At 42.0% G+C, this 12,438-nt stretch overlaps 1 pseudogene; it reads left to right on the plus strand.

Annotated features, from left to right (window-relative positions):
* The first annotated feature begins 435 nt into the window (after positions 1–435).
* On the plus strand, positions 436–553 carry LOC126472099 (5S ribosomal RNA; annotated as a pseudogene).
* Positions 554–12,438: the final 11,885 nt, after the last annotated feature.

Raw genomic sequence — 12,438 nt, forward strand, 5'->3', positions numbered from 1 at the left:
ATTTCAGTTGGTAAGAGCAGATGATACGGTTCGAGTGCGGTACAGAACCCTCGAAGCCATGGACTCCTGTTGTCAACAGGCAAATGGGCAAGCTTGTGGTGGCTCCATAATGGTGTGGGTTGTGTTTCCATCGAATGGACTGGGTTCTGGTTATGTTCGGCTACGTGGTGACCATTTGTAGCCACTCATGTACTTCATGTTCCGAAGCAACGATGGAATTTTTATGGATGGCAATGCGCTATGATACCGGACTACGATTGTCCGCGATTGGTTTGAAGAACATTCTGGAGAAGTCGACCGAATGATTTGGCAACTAAGATCGATCGACATGAATCCCATCGAACATGTATGAGACATAATTGAAAGGTTAGTTCGTGCATAAAATCATGCACAAGCAACACTTCCTTAATTGTTGACGCCTATAGAGGCAGCATAGGCAACAGCCTTGCCGCAGTGGATACACCGGTTCCTGTCAGGTCACCGTAGTTAAGCACTGTCGGGCGTGGACGGCACTTGGATGGGTGACCATCCGGGCCGCCACGCACTGTTGCCATTTTTCGGGGTGCACTCAGTCTCGTGATGCCAATTGAGGAGCTACACGACCGAATAGTAGCGGCTCCGCTAGAAGAAAACCATCATAACTACCGGGAGAGCGGTGTGCTGACCACACGCCCCTCCTATTCGCATTCTCATCTGAGGGCGACACGGCGGTCGGATGGTCCCCGTGGGCCACATGTGGCCTGATGACGGAGCTCATAGAGGCAGCATGGCTAAATATTTCTCCAAGGGGACTTCCAGCAACTGCTTGGGTCCATGAAAAGTCGAGTTTCTGCACAACGCCGGGCAAAAGGAGGTCCGAAATGGTATTAGGAGGTACCCCATGACTTTTGCGTCTCAGTGTATAACTGCACTTCTCAAGTGCTTCAGTGCCCTTCTTTTTCCGTTTTCTCCACAGCTCGTGAATCACTACCAAAGCCGGCCGCGGTGGGCGAGCGGTTCTATGCGCGTCAGTCCGGAACCGCGTGACTGCTACGGTCGCAGGTTCGAATCCTGCCTCGGGCATGGATGTGCGTGATGTACTTAGGTTAGTTAGGTTTAAGTAGTTCTAAGTTCTAGGGGACTGATGACCTCAGATGTTAAGTCCCATAGTGCTCGGAGCCATTTGAACCATTTCACTACCAATCAGTGGTGTGCCAAAGACGTACAAACAGAGAAATTTCTGTCTCTAATTAAGGTCAATTTTTGATAACAGCAGACTTCTTTTAGCAAGGAATTCCTTCTTTTCCTGTGCTAATGTTCTTCCTATATCCTCCTTGCTTCGAGCGTCATACGGCATTTTGCTTCCGAGGCAGCAGAATTCTTTCACAGAAATGTTGAAGTTAAATTTATCGGGACTCACATTTTAGCTACGCTTTATTACTTTTATCTCTCTTTCGTTTGCGCTCAGTTCATATTGTGTGCTCCTCAGAACGTTCACTCCATTCAGAAAGCCCTGTCACTCCTCTTCAAGACTGCTATTACACTTCATTTTTCTGGAATTAGTTTCGCCTACTTTCTCCTAATCTTGAAAATAGCGAAATCGTCAAACTTATTTACAATATAAAAATGTCTACAGGAATATCAACAGTGGAACAAAATTGGTAGTCTGAGCGCAAATCGTGATCTATCCCAGATTACTGTAACAGCTTACTAAATTGCAGTACCACTACAATACACCAACTGAAAGTTAAACTGTCATTCGGTAGCTCCGGAAACGCCCATATGAGTGCTACACCATATACTCTGCCGACAAAATTTTTTCCACTGCTCCACGGGCCAGTAAAGCTGCCACCGCTACATCCATTCTTTCTTGTGAACACTGCAGTCACAAAATTTGTTTAGTACACTGCTGGGCTTGTATTTCACAGAGGAAACCCTTCATCACATGTTGGGGAATTCTTCACAAGACGACACATGTAACTACTGGTCTGGACTGCCTATTGGCCTGAAACCTACATGGGATCTGCAGTCCACTGCGGAGTGCTTGGCAGAGGGTACTTCCCATTGTACGACGTATTAGGGTTTCTTTTTGTTCCAGTTGAGTATGGAGCGCAGAAAGAAGGATTGCTTAAATGCCCATATGCACGCAGTAGTTTGTCTACTGTAGTCTCTGCAGTCCCTACGAGAGCGATACGTATGTGGTTGTGGTATATTCCTAGTATATTTTCCTTGTTTCCACACTTAATTCTGGTTCTCGAAGATTTTCATGTAGACTTTCTCGGAATAGTTGGCGTCTGTCTTCAAGCGCGTGCCTTTTCAGATTTTTCAGCATCCCCATGATATTCCCTCATGTGTCAGACCAAATTGTTACTATTAGTGCTACCATTCTTCGTATACTTTCGATAGCCCTTGTAAATCATTTTTGGTATGGATCCCAGCTACCTGAGCAATACTCTATAATGAATCGCACGAGTTTCTTGTGTACTGACGGAATTTCGCCAGTGTGTATCAACGAACCGCAATCGCTGAAGTTCACGGACAAGAATTCTCTTAGCGATCACAGAAATCAATAGACTGAGAAGCTACGTAGTCATACGGTTCAAAGGAAGCTACATTAAATTCTGTCTTTCATATGCAAAGTAAGTAAATGTTGAATGACATTTAATGTAAATATTATATCAATAAAAGGTCAATTTCTCAGGAATCCGTCAAAGCAGTTAATAAAATTTTCGCGGAGCCTTTTTGTCCATCTGTCTCAGTCCACCTGTCCGTCCGAACTGGCGTGTTTAAAATAAAGTGTTTTTAATCGCGTGTTAAAAACGTTGTTTAATACACTTTGTAAATCTAGGTACTACATTTTTTGGTGAAATTGGTGGTTAAAATGATAACTACGTTTGGGATGCACTATAACGAGATTAATTAAATTAGTTATCTTGAAAGCTGCCAAATGGCAGAGAATTTCAGAGAACACTCTTAACCGGCCGCTGTGGCCGAGCGGTTCTAGGCGGTTCAGTCTGGAACCGCGCGACCGCTACGGTCGCAGGTTCGAATCCTGCTTCGGGCGTTGATGTGTGTTATGTCCTTAGGATAGTTACGTTTAAGTAGTTCTAAGTTCTAGGGGACTGATGACCTCAGATGTTAAGAGTGCTCAGAGAAATTTGAACCATTTTGAAGAATGCTCTTCACTTTAATTGATACAATTTTGTTTAATAAAACTACATCCGAGCAACCTGATGGCTATTTTCGGTGATATAAAGCAAAAGCATGAACATACCAAATACATTTTAATTATTTAAAAATTATAGGGTACATCTCACGTGTGTGGGTGGGGTCCCACCATATCTCATCAAATCTCACCAAGGGGGGAGGGAGTGTCCAAATTTAAAAAGAAAAATGCTCTCATGTAGTTAATCCACGTCCCTCAACGGATCCCCACGCCATGACTTCACGAGCAACACCGCCATGCCTCTCCAAGTGGGACCTCTCTCCAGGTCGCCGCAGTACTCATCGACGATGGTCTTCTGGGGTAGTGCAAAACCACGATTCATCGCATAACGCTATGCGATACCATTCATTAGCAGTCATGATCCCTGGTCACGACTCTAATCGAAACACAGCCGGTTGTGTTGTGGTGTTAACTGCAGCTTACGCATGGGACGGTAATTCCCTAGTCCGGCAGCTGCAAGTCTCCGATCAATGGTGTGGGTGGCACAAAAGGTTGCAGAAAGTCCATCACATGTTCTCGGATACCAGGCGCAGATGTGCTTGGTGCGCAGTATGACGATCCCTTTCGTGATCAAACGCGGTCGACTGAAGCATTGACGACGAGTACGGCCCTCCTCACCTTTCCATGTTGTCCACCATCGGGCCACTGTCACATCCGAATGCCGACAAATATGGATACCGGCCGGTCAAATGGAGACCCACAATGAGGGCCCTTTCAAACTCCGTCATGTGCTGATAACGCTGTCTGGGACGAGTACGCGGCATCTCCGTGTCCTTCACAGTAATCACTCTATATCTAACGCTGTCCACGCCCTTCTATACCTTACCAGACCTGATCACGACACTAAACACGAATAAAACTAATGCACTCTAGTGGCTGGTCTGCTTGTCGTAGAGAACTGCAACTCCAATCATTTGCATACCCGCCGATTGTATGTACGTGAACGAAGTCACTCTCATATCCGGCCATGTCTTCTGGTGCTTCACTTTTTTTGTCAGAAAATATACTACCGAGATCTAACCGAATTTTGGAAAGTTTTTTTTTCAAGCGGTACTTCATTACAGTAGCACTAGTTGTCAAATGTTTTAATTAAAAAATAATATCGACTGCGGGGCATAAATATACAATATGAACAGGATGTGTCCTAAAAGGCTACACTGAGAAGAGACTAAAGTTAGTTCTACTTATGTCGAGAACTGTCCATCCAAGGTAACGTGCTGCTTCCTCCGTAGCAAGAAATCGTGAATTCAGTAATGAATTTAGTTTTATACCCCACATGATGCTAGTTTCCTTTATAAAGGTTGATGTGGTATTGAGTCAAATGTTTTTCGGAAGTCAGAAAATACTTTATCTACCTTATTGCCTTGATCCATGACTTTCAGGATGTCATGTGAGAAAAGTGGATTTTGCATAACCGATGTTTGCGCAGACAGTGCTGGAATGCATGGAGGAGGTCATTCTGCAGTCGACGAGAGCTGCGAAGTGTAAGTTCAATCTCCATCAGACGTCACGGCCATTGAGCAGTACACTACATATCTGAATTGCTGAGGTCGCTAATGCTCTGTCGTTTTGCTGTAGCATTGCAGCCATTTTGATTCCTGTTGACCGAAGATACTTTCACCTGTATGTGGCTGGAAAAATTCACCATCAGTAGTCTCGGCCCAGCTCTCCTGGATCAAGCCTCGTAACGTCCCAACAGTGTGACGCGTAATGAGGACTCCCGATGTAGTTAATGATTTTCAGAACGAATTTTCACTTTACAGTGGAGTACGTGTTGATGTGGAACTTGCTGGCAGATTAAAACGCTCTACCGGATCGTAATTCGAACCTGGGACCTCTGCCTTTCACGGGCACAACTTACGACCCGTCTTCGCAGTCTCACGTCCGCTTGTACCTGTTTTCCTATCTTCCTAGTTGATGATGCTATGTTCCACGGCCTCACTGGCGCCATTAGAAGGTACGGCGGTGATCAAGACAGTGAACTCATATTCGGTAGAACCGGGGTTGAATTCCCCGTCTAGCCATTAAATTTGGGTTTATAGTGATTCCACTAAGGCAAATACCAGGATGAATCCTTTGAAAACGGCATACTTGATTTTCTTCGCAATCTGAGTTTGTGCTACGTCCCTAATGATCTCGTCTTCGATAGTATGTTAAATCTTAATTTTTTAAATGCAGTATTCAAGAGGATCAGAGTCTCTCATAGTGTCACAGAAAGCAGAAACAACGCTCTTCTTGTGATCAGTATCAGACATTTGATCGTGCAGATCACAATATTCTTTCGCTTGCGAATTACATTCATATTTTTTTACTGACGGGGAGGAAAAGGCCATGGCAGGTGGCTGATGTGGCTCTGATGACTTATATTCCTCCGATTGTGGAAAAATTAATGTTGGCGTTCCACAGGGCTCATTTGTGGAAGGAAATACCCCTGCTGTCGCAGTATATAAATGACCTTCCGTCATTCACTGGTAAAACTTGTACTCTTTGCTGTTGATGCAGGCACCATAATAAAGCCCAACAGAGTTGTCACGACAGTTACATCTGTAAGTGGCCATCCAACTTGCGACGACTATATAAAAGTATTAGTAGAAAACACAGATTTTAGACTGAGGTTCATAGACGAAACCCACGAATGGCTTAAAAAACACTCGTCGGATAGATTCTTGAATATTACTCTGAGTTTAGGAGAATGGCAAGACATTATCATGGACTATACAGTCTAGCATACACAATTTTCCTGTAAAAGCGTTACACTGTGATCAAGTAATGTGATGTGATAAGGTATTGTAGTTATCCATTTTCATTATTGAACACTACTCTTAGTCCTGTAAGTAATCTTTAATTGTGTAGTATGCATCATTTATGAAGAATGATTTAGCTGCCTCTTTTAACAGGCGTATTTTAGTTACCTTTTTCACTTCCTTGGGCAGTTTATTGCACAGTTTTATTCCCTGATAAAAATGCTATTTTTAGGTTTTGTTTATTTTTCTTTGGTGAATGTAAGTCCAAACTGGCTCATGTTCCATGATTATGTATAGTACTACTAGTGGAATACGTAGTGATGTTTTCCTTGATATACACAACGGATTTGTGATGTACTCACTTGGTGCAGGAAACATATCTAGCTTTTTGAATAGTTATTTGCAGTGAGCCCGACTAATGCTTCTAGTTATTACTCTTACAACTGTTGTATGTAATTTAAAAATTGTGTCCATGTTTTGTGCCCTCTGTCCTCAGAAAAGAATCCCATAGCTATGACCTAAGTGTAAATAGGAACAGGATGCACCGCAAGACATTGATTCTACAAACTGATAATAGTAACCTACGAGCATAACATGCTGATAACATTCTCTTTGTCGGTATTTCTGTGTGTTCATTTCATGTTAACTGACAACTAATACTCATCCCTAAAAACTTTACGTTTGTTACACAAGATACAGTTTTATCAGCTACGATTAACGCGATGGAGCTGTTTTTTTCTTTATCCTGTAGTGCATACTGTTTGTTTTCTTTTTGTTCAATGTTGATTTATTCCACGATGCTCAATAGCAAACGTTCTTGCCGATTTCTGTTGGTCTCTCTGATAGGAGGTCTAGTGTTTTATCAGCAACTATGATGTTGCTGTCGTCAGCAAAGGTAACATTTTCTCCATGTCTTAAACCACAAGAGAAGTCATCTATGTACTATATATCTAGAAAAGGAACTGGGCCCAATACAGTACCCTGAGAGACTTATGTTAATATATTTCTTGTCTGCCAACTGCTTTACTAACATTTTATCATCAGCAGACATGTGATCTATCTTTACCTTTTGCTCCTGTTCTCCAGGTAAGGCAGTTTCAAACTCGTCCGCAGTCATCACATTTCGCTGACGGTCATTCGATCAGGTGGGTACGCCAAGCTAGTTACTCACGAAGTGTGACTAGTCTGTCTTGCAACTGTTCGATGCTTGTGATTGGTGAATCAGTACACAATACGCTGTCGATGGCATGATGAGACTCAATGAGGATGGAACCCGAGGAATGTTCGTATCCCGTTATTTTCGAAAAGAAGAAAATTGGCAATAATGTTTAAGAAAACTGTTCAACGAATGATTGTCACATTGTGTACACAATGTGATAGTCATAAATTATAAGTCACCATCTCTACTCAACACCCGCCTAGATCGTGATGTTGCCTTTTTTTTATTTACCGTTAAACGAACTAACTGCTTTCAAGCTAATACATTTTACCTATCTCAGACACGAAGTTGGCTGCACTCTTATTTACATTTAACTCTTTGGCACCCTGCTATTCACTTCCTCAGTTTACATTCCCTTTTCTATTGTGTGATAAATTTAACTCTACATTCAGGATCAAACGGCACATCTGCCGGTAGATGCTGATATTTCTTGAGTTAGATTACTCCTTGGGATCAACAAACTATCTCGTGGTGAAATAAGATTGCGGAATTCCTCAGAAAAAAATAGAACACACATTTTACACAGAAATTAATGTCCTTAGTTTTATTGTTTTTTCCACAGATGCATAGCAGAGCGTTCTTCACGTATGTATAATAAGTTAATAAAGTTGTATATACTTTTTATTTTCTGGGTTATTTAGCAATGTCCATATTAATGTCATTGGGACACAGACAGTCCCAATTCTTCAGGATCGGAGTCATACAGACGGCTGAGGAAGTATTTAGGACTAATGGTTGGCGTAAATATTCCATGCTGTACGAGGTCTTGAGTGAGTGATGAATTTAAGACGGATGCTTATAATCTGTTTAAGTTTCATATCGACAGCGTGCCAGGCCGACGTTGATGGTTCTCCATTAAGAAAAATTTGAAATCGTCTGTGGAGCGTCTACTTTGGACGTTACTACTGTTTACTGTTCGTGACTGGTTGTCGAAGATACAAGAAATGCGTTCATTGTATGGTGCAGCAGGGTGAAGTGTCCGGAAAGCCTGACGAACGCACAGACAAAAGTTACGCTACAGTTGTTATCCTAAGTGGAAGCAAAGTATCGCTATGGATACAAACGTACGAGAAACTGGGTCGTTTACGCCACAGAGATACGACCAAAGTTCTCAACAAAGAATTGTTTGCACAATCGAATTCGAGGATATGGCGCTGGATCTTGGGGGAGAAGATTCATTAGCAACTTTCCCTTGAAAAGCACACTCGGAAGAATACAGTGTGTGAGGTATTGGTAGAGAAGCCTACCACAAAAAACATCTGTAAGCAATGGGACCAAAAAATTTTTAAGGCAAATTTCAGTTTTCTCAATGGGTTATTCGCTACAGTACCGCTCTCTTTCAACCATGATGGTATTTTCAGCTGCCACATTTGACGTTTCTGGAGTAATAGATATATGTTACCGGAGAATTTTAGGTACCTTTTAGCTTAGTTCAACGCATACAGTGAATGAGATCTCGACTTAAAAGAGTAAAATCACGCAGCTGGTAACTGTCTCTCCTTAGGCTAAGAATAAGCTGGGATAGAAATCCCTGTAATTTAGTACAAAGATCAAGATTTCCTAAATACTGGACCAACAGGATTTTGGATAGAAATAAATTTGCCATCTTCGAAAGAAGTTTAAGAGACGCATCCTCGTATATGTTAAATTTAATGATGAATAAATACAGCGGATGAAGAAGGAAATACATGATACGATGGCACGACTTCGTATGACGAACATCGTGATGCACTGGGTTTTGTCAAGTCATGAGGATGTCTGCAAAGCTACAATGTACGGAGCACCACATCAGACTCGTCCATTAGCTGACCAAAATTGCAATGGTCGAATCATTTGGAAACGACCACGCCTAGTTGGGTTATCAGTAACTGAACAAAGGTTTCGTGGGCTCTCCGCGGTTTTATGATCACCAGATGATCCTGTCGATGGTGAGTGACAGAAGATGCCTTAACCGTTTTCCGTTATACATCGACGAACACTGAAGGGTTAAAGGATACTGTCAAAAAACGGTTTATCGCCTATGAGAATAAAGCTTCTTTCAAGTAATGTTCATTGTTGAGAAAATTCACACTCAAATAAGTATTTGTAAGTAGCCCACCATCTAACTACGACGACAGAAAATGGTACACTTTCAGAGTCTTTGTCACTTTGTGCCAACGCTCAAGATGATACCGTACTGTTTGGCACAGTCATTCCTTAGTCCACTGGTTAAAATGAAGTCGTATTCCCTACTTGGTAAGTGTATTCTGCCTATTCCTACCTACTAGTTTGCAAATAGTCGTGCTATTTACACATCGTATTTCCAGCCTTCAGAGCCTCTATAGCGTCCATATGTCTAGCTAACCGGTCATCGTAGACAATTTTATTAGAATTTTCACCCACCTCGCTTCATCCTTATTAATGACGTGGCTGTAAATGCTGTCAGTAGCGTAACAGAGTTCAACACAGGTTTTGATAGGTTGTTCGGCACCGAGAAGAGCAGCTCTCATACGCGAAAAAACAAAAACATTGCTGTTTCATATCTAAATATTCGGCAATATTGACACTGTCCTGAAACTCTGTACCAGTCAAATTAATTTGTTTCCAGCCTCTGAAATTTTTCTAAGTGAGATCAGATGACGCCTTGTTCCTCCCGATTGATTGTGAAGCCGAATTACAGTCGCCTAGGAAACAGAGATTAAAGTAGTCGACGAAATCTTACAAGTAACTGCTTTTGTCAACGTGGATTATTCAAGTGAGTCCATTACCTAATGTGGTAAACGCCGGATGTATGGTTCAAATGGCTCTGAGCACTATGGGACTTAACATCTATGGTCATCAGTCCCCTAGAACTTAGAACTACTTAAACCTAACTAACCTACGGACATCACACAACACCCAGTCATCACGAGGCAGAGAAAATCCCTGACCCCGCAGGGAATCGAACCCGGGAAACCGGGCGTGGGAAGCCGGATGTATATTTCACTATCTAGGAAAAGTAAATAAATATGAATATTTAAGGGGTGAAGTGAAATCACAGCGATATGAGTCTGTAAATAGCAGTAAGAAGTAGTTTTCTATAGAAAGGATTAAAGAATCTTCGTAACAGCTGATCAGTCATATTCGCAAAAACGCCTGCGACATTCCATACTCAGCAAAAACAGCGATTATTTGATATAATTGTTGTATGGACCGCATGTTGAAGTTTCTTGTTTCGGAATGAAGACAGTGCTAACTGCACAGTTTCAATTCAAGATGCTTGTATTGGTTTAAGGAACGAGTTATAACTCGCAAAGTATCATATACACCCGAAACTATGAATTGAGCACAATCGTCAGTTCGTAACTGAAGTTGGTTGTGTGCCTTAACATATAATACTAGTGCAATAAGAAGAATGTTCCACAGAGAGTAGAATAGGGAGTACAAATATGATCGAAGACTAGCACGTGGATTTCATTTCCTTCAGTGACAATTACCAATGATGAAATGTGAATATATTACGCCGCGTTATCGGTGATCGACTGATTTGACATTTTTCTTTCTACCTATCGATCTTTGTAAGGAAAAATACCTTCACTTGACGCTTGCTAGCACTCGAAGAAACTCTGCGTCTTGTTGCAAGTCCACAAAGTAGCTTCATGTATGAGGAGGTACTTGGGTATACCCTGTAACACACATGGAAACAGATGCATTGCTTGGCGTAGGTGCGTTTCACGACACTTGTTTCAGTCAGGCACATGGTTATGATGAGGGCCAACTTCACTGGGCGAACATCAGCAGTGCACTTCTAAAAGTATGTAGTTACTGACTTCTAGCGCTTCAATATATGCTACAACAGCCTTGAAATGTGTCAGTGGGGTGTCGCTACGAAATAAGACGTAAGAGTCATTTAGCGGTGTATGTAATGTTGGGTTTTTCTTGTATGTCAGAGAGTGTTGACAAAGAAGATAACGAAAACACAGGTGTTGTTCCTTATGAGAATAACAATGATTAAGGACAGTAGCTCTCAGCTGTAACCCAGTGCTTCCTCCTCTCATTGTAGACATCCGGCGTTGTCTATGATCGCATATGTCGCGAGTGCGACGAACCTACTAACACCCCCAGAAGATCTTATATGTTCAGCCTTATTGTATTTAACAGAAGTCACCTGTATGAATATCAAGAGCTCAGATGGGAAACCACTCCTAAGCAAAGAAGCGAAAGCATAAAGGTGGAAGGAGTATATAGAGGGTCTATACAAGGGCGATGTACATGATGGAAGTAATATGGAAATGGAAGAGGACGTAGATGAAGATGAAATGGGAGATATGATACTGCGTGAAGAATTTGACAGAGCACTGAAAGACCTAAGTCAGAAAAAGGCCCCAGGAGTAAACAACATTTCATTAGAACTACTAATAGCCTTATGAGTCCCAGCCGTGACAAAACTCTACCATCTAGTGAGCAAGATGTATGAAACAGGCGAAATACCTTCAGACTTCAAGAAGAATATAACAATTCCAATTCCAAAGAAAGTAGGTGTCGACAGGTGTGAAAATTACCGAACTACCAGTTTAATAAGTCATGGCTGCAAAATACTAACACGAATTCTTTACAGACGAATGGAAAAACTGCTAGAAGCCGAACTCGGGGAAGATCAGTTTGGATTCCACAAAAATGTTGGAACACGCGAGGTAATACTGACCATACGACTTATCTTAGAAGATAGATTAAGGAAAGGCAAACCTACGTTTCTAACTTTTGTAGACTTAGAGAAAGCTTTTCACAATGTTAACTGGAATACTCTCTTTCAAATTCTGAAGGTGGCAGGGGTAAAATTCAAGGAGCGAAAGGCTATTTACAATTTTTACAGAAACCAAACTGCAGTTATAAGAGTCGAGGGGCATGAAAGGGAATCAGTGTTTGAGAAGGCAGTGGAGACAGGGTTGTAGCCTATCCCAGATGTTATTCAAAAAATGGTTCAAATGGGTCTAAGCACTGTAGGACTTAACATCTGAGGTCATCAGTCCCCTAGACTGAGAACTACTTAAACCTAACTAACCTAAGGACATCACACACATCCATGCCCGAGGCAGGATTCGAACCTGCGACCGTAGCAGCAGCACGGTTCCGGACTGAAGCGCCTAAAACCGCTCGGCCACAGCGGGCGGCGATGTTATTCAATCTGTATACTGAGCAGGCAGTAAAGGAAACAAAAGAAAAACTTGGAGTAGGATTTAAAATCCATGGAGAACAAATAAAAACTTTGAGGTCCGCCGATGATGTTGCAATTCTGTCAGAGGCAGCAAAGG

This window comes from Schistocerca serialis, chromosome 3 (genome assembly GCF_023864345.2).
Source record: "Schistocerca serialis cubense isolate TAMUIC-IGC-003099 chromosome 3, iqSchSeri2.2, whole genome shotgun sequence".
NCBI lineage: Eukaryota > Metazoa > Arthropoda > Insecta > Orthoptera > Acrididae > Schistocerca > Schistocerca serialis.